The sequence below is a fragment of the Aphelocoma coerulescens genome, chromosome 4, assembly GCF_041296385.1.
Source record: "Aphelocoma coerulescens isolate FSJ_1873_10779 chromosome 4, UR_Acoe_1.0, whole genome shotgun sequence".
In the NCBI taxonomy this organism is placed as follows: domain Eukaryota; kingdom Metazoa; phylum Chordata; class Aves; order Passeriformes; family Corvidae; genus Aphelocoma; species Aphelocoma coerulescens.
Window position 1 is genome coordinate 29,206,684 of NC_091017.1, and position 16,181 is coordinate 29,222,864.

Here is a 16,181-nt window from a genome sequence, read left to right on the forward strand (position 1 = left end):
CTTCCCTCTCACTCTCTCTCTGCAGTGTGTCTGTACAGGAAACCTTGGCAAGCATGGCACACTTTATTTTAATAGACAATAAGCTAAAAGTGTCCAAAGGTAAGTACTAATCTGAGAGAACGGACGAAGTGCTCATCTGCCCTGTTTTCTTGAAGACAAGGCTTTGAAATGGTGGTAAATAAGCTAAATGATAAATCAGCAGATGTTAGCAGTTTCAGGGGCAGAAACTATTAACTGTACATTAGGAATGCTTTATGTTCATTAACAGAGTTTATACCATGGAGCTGTGTGGTTAGCCATCACTTTCCCCTCTAAATTTTCGCCTTACTGCAGAAGCAGTGATGTTAGCTGTGGCCTTTCTTCACCTATAAAGGAAGGGGAAAGCTGGAGGAGGGTGAGTAAATGTCTTTTGGAGTGATGTCAGGGGAGACTTAATCATCTTCAGATTGGTGCCTGTTATGTCAGTCTGTTAGTAATTAAGACAGACCCCACTTGCCATGCAGGATAGCTTTGGAGTGCCTGCTCCCCACCCCTGAGGAGAGCCAGCGTGGGGCCTGACTGATGCACAGCTACCCTCCTGGATCTTTCTCTGAAGTTCAGATCACAATAAAGAAAATATTTGGGAAGGCAAGGGGGAAGAGCCCACCCCTGTAACATCTCTGTGAGGCAAAAAGGCTGTTAAAGAACTATGTGCAGCTATTCAGGAAGTCATATATTTTAGGCAAGTTGGTCTCAATATTAAGCTGAAACAATTCTGAAATTTTCAATAAGTGACTTCTGAAAGAGCCATGTCATGCTAAGCAGAAAGATGAAGATTCAAAGAACTGGTTAGAGAGGCTCGATTTTCTTTCTTGCATAAAACCCATCTTTTTTCTTTGACTGTTGACGTGCATATGTGTGAGAAAGAAGAAGGGATATTTGGTCAATATTCTCCTAATTGCTTTGTTCCCTCTATGGCTCCTTTATTATTTTTTTCCAGTTACTGTAGTCCTTGAGACTTTTGCTCAGTCAACAAGCGGCAACTGCCACGTTCTGAAACAAATGTAAGCATTTTTATAATATTTCTCTGACTTTCTCCAAGATGTTCAGGCTTTTCCTCAATTCTTGTCTCTTGAAGACATTCATAAATCAAAGTAAATACTCAGCAAGGAACTTAGTGGAACCTTGCTGAGTGGTTGGAAATCTCTAGGTGAATGTCTATGGCACTGAAGCCCTTGGGAAAAAAATTTTTGAAGCTGTGACTGTTGAACTGAAATGGAATGTTGAAGGTGAGCATTCGTGCTCAACTTTGATGTCAGTGTTCAGTATCTCAGCAGCATCAGTTCTTTCCAGATCATCACTTTTGGGTCATTTGGCACCACCAACATAAACTTTTAAGAGTCCAGTTATGCTTCAGGAAAAGTCAATGGGAACAGAGATCCGTGATATGCATTTTCTGTGTGATTAATAGGTATTGATGCAAACACATGAGAGAAGGATTTAGAGAGTTCGGTAATTCTAACCAAGGAGGTTATGCACCTAATTGCTTCTGAGATCAGTGGGGCATTATGTATCCTTGTCCCTTTATGTTTTTTGAGGACCTGACAAGATCTTTTCTTGTATCTATGGATATCTTAGTGTTTTTTGAAAGCCTTTGAATAAAGTTCTTAAAATTATGGAAGGCTTCTAGGAGCTCTCACAAATATTTATGGACTGTATCTTCTGCCACACCCACAGGAGTCTTAGTTTGAATGTGTTTCCACCGCTTTTGCAAATATGATGGGAATGAAGAAAATGAATGAATCCTGTAGTGACAGAAACCACCCCTGGCAAGTCTTGCTCTTCTCTAGGTCCAAATAAAATTAAAATCATACACAAGTCTATTTGATTCTATAAAAAGCTTGGCTGCTTGGATCCCACCATGCAGGGAGAGGCGGGAAGCTGACATACACGAATGATTTAGTGAGGATGGAGTTGTTCACTTTTATACGAAGGGTAAAGGGGAAAGCAAAAACTATTACTTGAACACTTCTCAATTTTAACCTAAATTGAGGCTTGAATGCGGTCCCATTGACGTCAGTGAGTGTTTTATCATTGGCTTCCTGGGGAGCAGGATAGCGTCTCCTGTGTAAACAAGAGAAATGTGGAGGTTTTTTCTCCTCTCTGTTTATAGGGTTTATTTGTGGTCCTTACCATAGCAGTCTGAGCACCTACACTAACGTGACTGGAGTCATTCCTGTGCTGCGCCTGTGAGTCAGATGTGGTGGTCTGCTACTTCAGAGGATGTGAAGTGAGACACAGAAAGTTTGGGATGCTGCCTCCAGTAGATTGCACAGAAGGAGTCTGGCTGGCTCTGCTTGCCTTTTTGTGAATTGGAATTGGCAGACTACTCTAGTTATCCTCAGTAGAATTTAAATGTGAAAGCTGAACTTGGAGGTGAGAAGCCCTGAATGTTTTCTGCGGTGAACTCTGGACTGTTTGCTTCATTGCTTAACTGTTGGCTTCATTGCTTAAGGAACTCAAAGCTCCCACTCACTCCAGCAGAACCAGGATTTCTCCCTAAAGGTTTCATTCAAAGACCATTGAAAGAGATTTTTGGTCTGTTCAATTACAAGCGGGTCCAAACCCCTCAGTTCATTCATCAATTGGCTGCATTTTTTGTGCTGAGGTTGACATTTGCTTCAGTTCTTTTCCAGCATAGTTTGACTTGAGAGGCAGTCCGTACTTTGACCTCTCTGAGGCATCAAATTAAGGCAACTGAGACCAAGTGGCTTGGATAGTGGAATGAGAATTGGAAGACCTTGGCTTTGGTTTTAAGTTTTACTGCCTATTTTAGACTTACAGAGAAGTTAATTTCTGTTTGTTTTCCCTCCTATAAACATTGCAAGTGTCAACCTTATTGGACCAAGTGTTGTTTTGGTGACATTTTCTTTCTCCCCGGTAATTTATTTTCGTTGTGATCTCCTCAGTAGGAAGGAGCACTTGGCTCTTTTCAAGTTCAAATTCTTATAAAGCATTTAGCAGGACTAGAAAGCATAATCTCAACTCTGAGATGTTTCATTGCTAAAGGTTGTTGAAGTAGTAGGAGCATTCAGGGGAGACTTAGACCACAGAAAGTAATAGTTTTAGGTGCTTTGTGGAGTCCCAAGTTGTAAGAGATGAAGTCTTTATGTGAATAGGTCATCATTTGCTGGTTTCCATAGAGTCAACAATAACACAAGGGTCAGTCTTTTTTGTGACTTTTTACACTTTGACTTTTGGGGGAAACCAGTAATTTGAAAACACTTGAAAATGGCCAGAAAAGATAAACAAACTGCTTTCAAGAATAAAGAGTGACTTTTTTTTTTTTTTTTGGTCACTACATGAGAAGTGTTTATCCTACATGCTTGTATTGGCGGAACGTTCTATAATTTTTTGTTTGTTTGCTATGTTTAAATACCTTGGAATGCACTGTGACAAAACTTAGGAGTTCCTTTAATATATGCTTGGATAGAGTGCAGTGGCATTGCTTTACAGCTTCTTTGCATATATCTTGATGTGAAACATTTATGACCTTTATTTACAGCTCCTTTTTATTTGGTGTTCCAGACTTTTAATTCAGTTTATATGCATCCAAATCATAAAGTACAGCTCACCACTGTTCAGTTCTTCTTGCCCAGTTTTTCTTTTGCCAGCAAATGTCATTGTTGAACAGCCTTTGCTGAACCCTGGCAGCTGCAGAGAAGCTGCTTGGGTTGGTTGAAGGGATCTCTGGTATAGCCTTGGTGGGGTTTATTGTGTACGTGAGGTGGGTTTGGTTGTAGTGTTGCTGTTTTGCTTGGGAACTAAAAGTATTTGAAATTGGTACAGCTGGTTTTTTAGCTACTTGGCTTCTTTTTGTAAGAAATGGGTGCAGAATGAAGGCTTTATAAATTTGTTGCTCTTTTTTATGGGCTTTGACTGCTTTACAGTCTACACAGTACAGTAAAAAATGATAGCCTATCAAGTTAGTAAAAGGTATTAAGACAAAATATCCAGTTGCTGTCCAGCCCCTTCATGAAGGAAATACTGTGACTTTTCATCTGAATTTTCAGCTACTATAAGCTATCAAGAATGTGATGCAAGTGTAAATTTATGAATGCCTTTGAAGCATCAAACAACAGATACCCTTGCTTCTCCCACTAAAGCTACCAATTTTACCAGGGAACCCTTTGGTTAATTCCTCAAAATATTTTTTTCCTTTTTAAACCAGAAAGCAGCCTTACCTATCCTAATCCTGTTTTTTTTTTAACATGTTGGCCAATTAATGTCTTAATTGAAAGAAGACATTATGCAGAATTCATCTGTTTTTTAGATTATATGCACATAATTCATAACATATGCTGAATTCATAACAGTTATGAGTGAACACTTTCAACTCTTAAAAACATTTGACACTTAAATTAGCAGTGTCTCCAATGTAATCCTGCCTTACCCACAGTATTACATGCTTTGCTTACAAAGTGCATACTCTGTTTAAGATAGAGACACCATCTGTGGTCTAATCTAGGTGGAGTAACTTTTAATATAAGGAATTAGTTTATTAACATGGACATTAATTATATAAAAGAAAAAATATCTAGATATTTGTCCACATTTCTCAAGAAAAGCATTTTTTCCTGTTCTGATACTGATATCATATTTGCTCAAAGGTGGAATAATTCCACCAGAACCAGTAGAACAGACTCAGTGTAAGCTTGGTGCAAAACTCAAGCTGAAGTTTAACTGTTAAAATTCAAACATTTCATCCAAAACGAGAGGATACCTTTTAGGAGCAATTTATTTAACTTACGTTGGTGAGGTAAGGCTCAAGTGCTGCCCTTTTTTGAAAAGTGAAAACTGTATCATAAATGTCAGTTTTGTATAACTGACATAAATGTCAGAAACACACTTTTTTGAGTGGTAATTATTCCCAGAATAAACATCCAAAAAATGATGAAATGTACACTTAAATAAATTTTCCTCAAGCTTGATAAAACACTGAACACTCACTATCCAAATCCTAAGTGAATAGCAACGTCATCATTGCCACCTGTACCTTCACAAGGAACAGCAGAGGAAGAATTCCCCAGAAAAGGTGGCTGGTTCCTGAAAAGTGCTTGAGAAAGATGAGCAGCCAGACAAAATGAAGAAAACTTGCAAAGACACTGGGTACAGCTGCTCGTGGTGTGGATTATATATTGTTGGTAGTTCTTGTTGCTTGCCTTTGAGACTGTTAGTGAGAGTTGGTCTCTTGAAAGCTCTATCTGTCACTACAAACACTCAGGGGTAAATCTCACTATAACTAGGAAGGAAGTTCTGCAGATGAATGTTTTGGCTGGATGCCTTATGAAGAAGGCATTAGCTGAAATATTGGTCTATAGAACTTCCTTTCCTCGGCTGTGTTCAACCTGTTAAAGTCCCTGTTCAGAAAATATCAAACCCCTGGTTTGCTGAAATTAGATCTGGAAACCTGGTAGTTCTGTTTGACTTTGAGGGTGGAAAGGTTTAAGGACCTGAGGTAAATGGAGTATCCTGTTGACTAAGAATAAGTAGATTTCCACAATGAAGAGAAAATTTGGATTTTTTAAAGGAAGTCAGAAGCACAGAAAAAGGTGTTTTAAAAAAGCACTGTGAAAGTAACAACCGAAGACTGACCCAGTCATAACACAGAACCTATGAATAATGGATAATTTTGCTGTTTAGCTGTTTACTTGCTTTTCTTCACCTGATTTTGTTGAGAGTTAATGCAAAACCTCAGAAAACAAAAAGCTATAAAATTTTCATGAAAATGTTGTGACATTGTAGGGTTCTTTGTTCCCCCCAGAGAGACAAGTTTACTAAATAGCATGTAGATAGAGTAGCAGTGACCCTAGGGACTATTCCTTGCTCCCAGCTCTGACAGGGTGCAGCATCGCTGTTCTTATGATTGTTTGGTTTCTGAAAGGTCAGACAAAGAAACTGGAGATAGAAGTGATGATTGCTGGTTATATTCAGAGGTTAACTGAAAGGATCATACCATTTCCTTAACTGTAAGAGAAATTATTAGTATGGAATGCCTTTCAAAGGAGCCTCCCTTCCTGTATGGTATTTAGTCCAAGCCTCCTCTCCATTATCTATTAATACCTTATCTTTAAATCTAAGCCTCATCCCCCTATTATCTATTAATAGTTTATCTTTAAATCCAGTGAATACCAAGATCATTATTTTACTGCCCACTCAATCTGAAAGATAAAGGACGAAGGAAAATAAGGAGAAAACCTCTGCAAACCAACCAAGAGAAAAAAACAAAAAGAAAATCCTACCAGAACTGTGGCTATGAGAATGTTTGCAAAGGTCTTAATAACTTCACTGACATAAAGCATTCTCTCTGCACTCACTGCAGGTGCAGTATTCCAGCTCCCTGGAGAAGCTTGTCTTTAAGACTTTTCTCCTTGAGTCTTTCCACTCAAGTGAGAGGTGGGAGGCACAGCTTGAAAGTGTGCTCCCCTAAGATTCCCCCCCAACGGTACCAAAAATATTATGTCTTCAGGTTTGTCAGATGTTTTCCTTGGGCTTCTCCTTGGGAAGTTTACCGTAAGGTAGGACACCTGTTATTACGTACAATAGCAATATATCAGGAGTTACACGAAGTGTAATGGAAAGAGGAAGGAAATGAAGGAAGATTTGATCTGTCATCCTGGGTAACTGACGGAGCAGTCAGCTGATTTCTCTCTGTAGGAGCAGGAGAGGGACCATTTGTCCCTATAAACTCCGACCTTCTAAACTTTCTGTATGAGCTGAACATCACCAGATCTTGTCGCTCTCCTGTGGATCTCCTCCTTTCTGTCTTTTTTTTTTCCTTCCCAGCCACCTTGTATATTAGAAAATAATGAACTCCTCTTGCTCTATCAAAGGTGATGGGCATGGAAGAACTGGTGACAAGGAATAATAGATCTTACAAGAATTCAGAGCTCTAATGATGACTCGTTAGTGACAAGTTTTTCCCCTGATTATTCTGTGTGTACCACAACAGTAGCCCCTTTGGTAAAGAATTTTTACAGTGAATTTTCTTACCTTTTCCCCTGTAATAAGAATATAGAACTAGAGATAATATTTTGTTTTGCTATAGTAAGAGCTGCTGATCTTTTTGCAGAGGCTTACTGAAACCAGGAGAAATGAATGGAGAGAGATAGGACAGAAAATTTCCTGTAACCTTTGGTCACTGCAGGAATGAGAAGATAAAAAGATGCTTAAGAATTTATCTACTGAATAGCAAGTCGTACATGAGACATGGCCCATCTTTACAAAAGCTCTGGTGTTTGGTGATTAGACTTAAGAAAGGCATTTTTCTCCTCTCCCTGGTCTGATTGATGCTCGCACTGTTGCCATTGGCAGCTTTCTTAAGCTACAGAGAGGGATCTTCATTGCCACTTCAGCAACGTTTCTCTTTGCTATGACTTTGCAGGTTACTTCATCGTCTGGCAGGCTAGAGGCTTTTCCTACCATTCTCTGGTATCTAGACTTGGAAAACAAACTATTTTGAACACTTCAGCTTAAAACCTTTAGGATTCTAAGGTATTTTTATATTAATTCTTAAAAGATTACTGGAAAATCAATGCAAACAGCTATAAAAGTAGTTGAGGCAGAGTTGTTAGGAACTCCAAATAGACAACTGTTACATTAAATTGCAGCTGGGATGGATTTCACACAAGTGTGGAAATATCAGATGAGGATAATCTTTCACTGGACTATGAATCATTTGCCTGCTTTCCTGTGTCATAGACTGCAACACCTCATTTGTTTCAACTCACTTAGCTTATCCCTGCCAGGATACATGCACTCTGTATCTGCTACCCAATACTCATTACGTGGCATTAGGACTTCTTTTGAAAGGTCACAAGTGAACAGGTGAAAATTTAAGTAGTTATTGAGCACTGATGTCCCTGGAAAACAGGACAGTGAGCACAGCTCACCATAAGCTTTATCCAGCAAAAGCTGTGTGTGGCCTTGTGAGCTACTTACATCCCTGGAGGCTGCAGATGCAGGTTCCCCAGCCAGACACTCGGCGCAGGGAGCTTGGGCTGCTGCACAGCCAAGCCTCCCTCTCCCCCCTCTGCTCACCCCCGCTCTGCTGCCTTAGACCTGCCTGAACTTGTGCTGGTTGTCATTTTCCAGCTTCAGGCTGATAGGGAGCAAGTGGTTTTAAAACACTGCCAGTCTAAGTAATCTGTTTTTCTTCTCTGCTTTTAGCCTTGTTTTAGTTTGGTTTTTTTTGTTTGTTTTTTTCCTGGTATAACAATAGCTCTACACAGCAGATGCTCACAAAGTATATCACATGGTATTCCAATGGGTCTCTTCCTCACCTCTGCAGCAAGCTGAAGACCATGAGGATGGGACTTCAGGATGTTGCAACAGGCTCTAGTCTTGCCAACCATCAGAGCATGTTTGCCACACCACCAGTTTCCAAGTCATCACAGCCCTGCACTGAAGACCACTGAAGCTACTGGATAATCAGTGCTGCTGCTAGCTAGATTATTACAGCAGGAAATTCTATAATCATCCTTCCAATTGTCTGTGTATGCAGAGGAAAATAATATTCAAGAGATACACAGCATGCTATCTTGCAATTTTGACATTATTTCCTTATTATTAGTGCCATTTCATTTCTAAATTTGAGATCTTTCTTCAAAGGGCTGCAATGTTTTCATCAAACTTCAAAGAGTTTTACAGATATTAAATACCTGTAAAAGACTTTTTAGCAGAGGCAGTAGGAGAAAGAAGCTATTATCTTCCCATGCCGAAGCAGACATTTTGAATAAACCGATGCCAGAATAGCCTAGCTGTTTCCAAAGCTAAATTACAAGGGAAAAAGAAAAACCCAAACAACTCAACAAAAAACTTCAGGTGTTTGCAAAGTGGAATAAAATACATGGCTTGTGTCCACTTAGCTTGAGTCCTTCTGTGTACCTAGGTAAGATTTTCCTTTTAAGGAGAAGTAGGGAGGAAGTTACTTCTTTAACACTGCATATGAGGTTTACTGACAATATATTCCTTTGTTATATGGACTTTACTTGCATGACTGACAGCCTTGTAAACTACACATCCTGATTTCTTCAGGCTTTTCGTTCTTAAAGTAAATGTTAATGCTTTGTATTTTTTTCCTTTGTGCCAATGGTATAACTTGTGTAATATTCCATGTATCTGGAAACATGTCATTCAGTTTATGCCTTAAAAGTGAAATTGCTGGCACTTTTAGAGCAGAGTAGAGGTTTATGGTAGGTTTTATGTGTGACATTCTCAGGCACAGAGCTGGAGCATAATTTTCTGGATGTCTTAAATAAGGATGTAATACAGAGCAAGGCAAGTTAGTCTTCCAAAAATAAAAGCCAAAATGCACATATTAAACTTCATTCTTGCCTTACTGAGGTCTAAGCACTGTAGCAAGTGATGGATTTCTCCAGCTGCTGGAGTCTGTCTGCCACTACTCCCAGGTCTGTGCCTTGTGTTGCATCTCAGACACTCCTTACCTGTTGCATATGCTCACCATCAGCAGCTCAGCCCAGCTCCTAGTAGAAAGCATGTGGTTTTGGTTGTGTTCTTACGTGCCTGACTCATTATACTTGCTCACAACAGTTAATCTGGACACCTTGTGCTCTGACCAGTGTTGTCTTTGGTGCTGCTAAAACAAAGAGGAAAAGCAGATAATGTACCTATTCCTGAGCCAGGCACTGGCAGATATTGCTGGTGACTTCTTTGCTCTTCCTTGGCCAGTGAGGACCTCCAAGGCTGTGTTCTCCTGTTTACCATGTACACATGCCAGAACAATGGAAATCTGGGAAGTTACATGTTTGTGTTGGGAGGTGTCTGACTACAAACACTTGAGCCTTCAGAAAGGCTATCAGGAGCATTGTGTTTTCAGATTTTTGTGCCAGCAGAGTCTTCATATCTGATACTATTGAGTAAACTTTATTAAGGCATGGGGAACTATAGGCTAAAGAAGTACCTTAGCTTGCTATTGTATATTCTCAAAAAGTTCCAAAAGAGGATTCTCCACTCCGTACAGCCCTGCTCCTCAATACAGTCTGAAATAAGGTGCTTGCCTAGGAAAGAAAATTTAAAGTGACAACTTATTTTTCATTTTTATGGTTGACATGTGGAAGTTTCATTCCAACACTTAAAAAAATCATTGTTCTGAAGTCACACAGGTATCCTTTCCAAAAATATCTCTTACTGACAATAATACTCCTACCCACATTTTTGGAGTCTCAAGACACTTCTGTTATTTATTAATTAATGTTGTACTGGGATGCAATGCTTCTTCTGTATCTCCCTGGCTTTCCCCCCTCCCCAGATTCATGTAAATCTTGATGTTTTATAACTGGGGAGAATTAAATCTGCTATTGAAATGGGCTTCCATCCATCCCTAGGAGTGCCATAAAACTTTAATGTCTTTGTTATTTAGTGTGCTGTATAAGTTAGGAATAATTTTCTGTTTTTCACAACACCGGACAATTTCTTTAGTTCTGTAAGATTCCTAATCCCTACAGAGTACTCATGTCCCCTAAATAAACCAATGCTGTCTTGTGGCTACAAAACTATTCTTCTGGAGACAGACAGTTTCAGAAAGTACACAGTGTGTGTGGTTAATATTCATGGCACATACTTCATTCATAATTTATCATTAACTTACTCATTTTAATTTCTTCCCAGCGGGTCTGTAACACACCAGTGTAATCCAGTTTCCTTCCCCTACAGCTCTGACCATCTGGAATACTCTTGCCACATGTCTTCACCTCAGCTACACTCTCACATTGCTTAAAACATGTAAATAAATAGTATCAGATATAAAGTCCTAAAATTAGATATACAATAAAAATGACTTAGATTTCAGAGTGAAGGGAGCTCCTGAAGTTATCACCCAAATCCATAAGCCTACCAAGATGGCCAGCAATCAGTGAAGAAGAAAGCTGGAAATCTCGTGACCTGGAGCTACAAGCCCTAAACAAGGCTTAGGTTTATGCTCCTCTGTGTTTAACATTTCCATTAGTATGTTAGTGAGCTCTGAAACACATCATCCACTCAACCACATTGAAAGCTCATTGCTCTGCTCTGTGGGGCAGCCTGGTAGCATGTTAGCAGGATTTCCTTTGGCTGCAACTAATCAAAAAAATACATTCCAACCTTCTAGTGGGCATTCAGCTCACAGGACCAGACTGTTGGGGACCAGAAATCCCTGAATGTCCAACAGTGAGGAGGATATCTCATCTTCTCTGCCAGCTGCTTCTCTTTATCGATATGTTTCTACCATGCTGCACCACTTGCTAATGTATGCTTTGTCTATGTTCTTATTCTTACTAGTTTGCACCTTATGAAGACCTCTCAATGTTGCCTTGAACATTGAAGAAAACTTGGAGAAAAATATTTAACTCTTATCTTGTTCATCTAGCTGAAATAATTCATGTTGGTACCAGTGTTTATCTTTAAGGCACTACAATGTTCACTTGACTTCAGAGCACATTTTTTAGCACACCTTACCTGCTTTTTCTGTCAGCAGGAATAATACCCTCTAGGGCACTGGATTTCTCCTCAGCTGGTAAACATCTGTCTGATGATAATGTGGTAAAGACTTCAGTCTATCTTTCTGGTGAAAGGGTTAGTCCTCACATTTGGCAGTGGACCTAGAATTAAAAAAGATTAGTCAGAAACATGTTAGAAAGGATAACCATATTTAGGCTTTGGCTTAGCAAAATCTGTGACAGGTGCTGTACTTTTTCACCATCTGTAAATCATACATGGTTATGTAATTATGTGTTTTGAGGAATAGAATCTTCCTCTAGACTATTTGACAATTAAATTTGGTTCCTCAAGGTCTTTCTTGCTACAAATGCATAAATCCTACTAGGAATTCTTGCCACCACACCTGTGCTGGTTCAAAACCCATCAAAGACTGTGTTCTTTTCCTGTGCAGCTCACCCTGCTTGGGTCTCCTCCCAGCTTTCATGTTGCATAGATGTATTCCAGGTCTTTCCTCTTCTGGTTTTCAGAACAAAAAGTTCATGTTTTTGAAAGTGTTGTAGAGGACATGAAGAGGCACAGTCACAGGGCTACCTCAAGATGAAGCAAAAACTCATTTGGATGCATTTGGGAATTCCATTATTATATTGGCCAGGAGATTTAATTTTTGAACTTCTGAAATATACCCTGGACTCTCCTTCAATAGCTAGTAATAGTATTCTTAACTTGTACCTCACTACCTTTTGTTTCCTCCAGCTGGCTATAACTTTGTCAGTACAGAATTCAGTACAGAATTTTAGGGCTGGTTTTTGCACATGTGGAATTTTATTGGATGATGACACATTTGGGGCACACTTTGCAATGTTTCTGTATTTCTTGTAAAAATAGAGGCAAAAATAGGAGTTTCTATAAATGGGAAAACGAGATTTTTGCTCTCCTACCTAATTGGAAGTAACAAAAAGGGGCTTTTAATTAAAAAATTGGCATGACTGTTTTCAAGTGTGCTGTATTTCAGTACTAGGGCACTTAAGCATACAGTAGAGTGTGGCAAGTGTACAGAAGAAAACTGCTGGGAGCCTATTTGCAGAAGATATTTCAGCCAACATAGGCATGGTAATGCTTCAGGGATGCCTAAATTATGGACCTTGGAGCAGCTGGTATTTTACAAGAACCTTCAGTACAGTTTTGTTTCAAATTATTCTCAGTGTAATTGAATAAGGAGGTTGTCCCAGGGAGTGACTACACATTGTTGTATGAAGACACCCAAATTACCTCATTTACTCAACGCTGCTTAGCTGGAACAGGGCCAGAGTACCCAGTGAGGAAGAGTATCAGAGTAAAGTTATGGAAACTTGGGTAGGACACAGCATTAAGAGGAGCAATCTAATGGTGTTGATGGTACACAAATAGAGGAGAAAACAGATGGCTTACAAATGCCAAGCTGTAGCCAGAGGAGGTCCTCAGAGACTGGTAAGAGTAGTTGGGACAGCATAAGGAAGAGCTATACTAGAGTTGCTCTTCTCAGGTTTCAGCCTGCTAGTAATGACTACGTGTTCCCTTAGTCTGCAGAGGAAAGCATGCCCCTTTGCAAGGAGGATCAGGACTGTTTTTTAGAGGGAGAGCTGTGGATGCAGCTGGAAGAGGAAGTACGATGGTTACTGGCTGCTCATCACATCCTTCCTCCCAGAGGTTTTCACTTTTTCACAGCTGCCAGCTAAGTTGGTCACGTGGATGACCCCACACCTGGTTAAGCAAAAAGGATCTAGGCTAGGTTAATTAGTTCAAATTGTATGTCTTTGGTAATCTGTCTCATGTTGACTGGAAGTAGCTGGAGAATTCTCCTACAGACTGACCAGTGGGAGGATAACTTCTAGCAGCAGCAGACTGTAGGAGACTGCAAATCTGCAGGTGCAGTGCTACTAAGAAAACTCAAGTGATTTGATGGACCAAAACTGCATCCACGTTTATAGACAAAGTAAAGGAGATAGGTAAAGAGTTACTAAGGCAGTCAGGAGAGGAGTGGGTAAGAAAATAGTAATTACGGGAGGAAAATAGAGGCTAAAAGTGGGAGAAATAACACATATTATGTCAGTGCAAGATTTTGATGTGTCCCCTGCAGGGACAGCTCCCGAGCCTGTGAGAATTGTGGTTCTCTTGTGACTTACTGTAGATGTGTATATAATATATATGTTTATTTTTTTAAATTTGGTATGCTTGTCTATATTCCCATAAAAATTAGAAACGCTTAGAGACTTATTTAGAAATGCAATAAAATTGCACTCCCGTCATCAACTGAGAAGTCAGCTTTCAGACTGAATTCTCAGCATTTGAGTGTGGTTAGAAGTTACATTACTGTCTACGTGGTCTCCTTGCTGGTTGTGGGAAGCTGTTCCTCATTCTTAGCCTGTCCTGCAATGCCACCCCAGGTTCTAAAAAAGCATGCAGAGTAATCTGTCACCTACCTAATCATGGCTGTTCAAGTGCTAATTATCTTCCAAATATAATGAGTCAGAGGACAGGAGAACCAGCACTGCTTTGCTCCATGTGCACACCTTGGTAGGTTTGAATCATCATTGCGCATCACAGGGGAGACGAGCAGAGACCTGAATGAACCTTTTCTTTTCTCTAAAGTTATGAATCTTGCAAACTTTTAATCAATTTTTACTCTGTGACTTCCCCCCTCCAAAAAACTTGTGGATAACTGTGACCTACTGTATTCACATTGGACCTTTTTACAAGAAAAGCTATTAAGAGAAAGGACTCAAACTCAGTCCAATTTACCATGTATCCGGAGGCTTAACCAAAGCTATTATTACATGAAAGAATGGAGGAAATTAAGAACAGGGCCTTCAGAATACCAAATGCCAGTACAATTTTTTTTCTTGATTTTCTTTCTGTCTAATTTACTCTGTCAGGAATTTGAAAACAATTAGGCACTAAAAAGAAAAAAAGGGTGAAATAGTCTTACCTAACTCTTGTGTGCATGCTAAATACTTCCATACCGCAGTGCAGGCCTCTTCTGTACTGAAAAATAAAAATCATCCATAAATGCTTAACATGAACTCTAGTGGTGCTTCTGGAGAAATACTGTCCTCAGTTACTGAAAAGCGTGATGAGAGTCTCATAGATAACAGCAGAGAGGGCTATAAAGGCTAAGGAAGGATCTCAGATGACATTACTCAGAAGAATATGATTTTTGAAAAGAAATATTTGTTTGGGTGACTTTTTCCAAAGGCAAAAAGGGGTGATAAATGTTTTTTGAGACCTAGGATATTTTCTTTTGTAAGATAATCAAGTGTATGTGAAATTAGATGGAAATTATAGTATCTTGAGAGCAGGTAACCTCTTTGTTACTAATAACCTGATTTATTGGATAGTGATGTTATGATTTTGCTTCAGCCCCCATCCCATTTTTTGCAGACCATGCCTTATACAATCTCAACATCTGCACCTATTTTGATCATAGCAGAGAGATTGTGGATTTAATTTAATTTGATGTAATGGTAATTGTAAAGAATTCCTGCACGGATAATGATGAGAGCTGGTAGACAAACAGACTGCATGTCATCCAAGAGTTAAAAAAGATGCAGTCTGTTTGAAAGTCTCTGCTTTTAAGCTTGATGAAGTATGTGAAAAATCTCATTTCCAGCAAGATTTTAATTACATCATGGAAATCGGCCTCTTTGTATGAAGTTCCAGCTGGATATGGAAAAGCAAAAGAGCCTGGGAGTTGCCAACACAGTCCTTACTGTGCTGTTAGGAGGCAGTGAGTTTAAATTCACATGTAACCTTGAGTTTATTCCTTTACTGCAAGAGCAACCAGTTTTTCTGCAAAGACATAGATGCCCCTCTTCTAAATAAGCCACAGTGGCCTCTGATGTGACAGAATGCTTCCTACATGAAGCCTTTTTCTGCTGCTGTTTTTTGGAGTGCTTTTGTGAGTGTGTGGCCATTGGGGCAAAAGGAAATGTCAAAAGTTCACCTGTCAACAAAACTTCTCTTTTTGTCTTTAGATTAACTAAGCATATCAAGTACACTTGACGTAACTATGACGCTTTATTTTTTGTGGCTTATAAGCATTGGTTCTTTGGCCTTTGGCTTTTAATTAAGAATATTATTAGTCTTCTCTTTTGCCTGGGCCCAGCCTGCTTTTGTCAGACATGGTGAGTTGCTGGTTTCCTGTGAAGAATTCTAGGAAAATCAGGAAAGACTACGCATTGCCTCAGCTGGCAATGTAACAAGAGAAAACATAGTGTGATGGTAAGGCTTACTACAGTGCCACTGTGTGCTGAGAACTGTCATTTTCCTCTCCCTGGAAGACATTTTGTACATCCATGCTTTTTTTTTCTGTATGTGTGTGTCAGGAGAGACTGCAAGAGCTCCTTATAAAGGGAAATGAGCATTTTAAGGCTCATTTGTACAAACTCTTATTTTTAAGTTGCAGATTCAGGGGATGCTCCGGATAGATGATGCACTACGAAATGAACCTGAGCCCCACGTCACCACAAGGGTCACCATGGGGACCCAGTCTCTTTTCTGGGTTAGCTGTCTTTCTTGTAACAAAAGTCTTTATATCTGAGCATGGTGGCATCCTGGTGGTGATGCCTCATGGCCTGTCAGTGTGGTGAATTTCACTTAGCTTTTCTTAAAATTAGGAGGAAGGCATTCATTCTATTCTCTGAAGAGACAAACAGGTGAAAGGTGGGATA

At 39.6% G+C, this 16,181-nt stretch overlaps 1 long non-coding RNA gene across 2 annotated transcripts in view; it reads left to right on the forward strand.

Annotated features, from left to right (window-relative positions):
* LOC138108998 (uncharacterized) overlaps positions 1-16,181 on the forward strand; it is a 75,670-nt gene that overhangs the window by 6,248 nt on the left and 53,241 nt on the right. Inside the window, exon 1 of one of the 2 annotated variants that reach the window (XR_011150193.1) lies at positions 636-1,043. The exons of the other annotated variant lie outside the window; for it this stretch is intronic. This is a non-coding gene — a long non-coding RNA (uncharacterized lncRNA). Of the gene's footprint in view, positions 1-635; positions 1,044-16,181 lie in introns of those variants that run through there. 2 annotated transcript variants of the gene reach the window in all.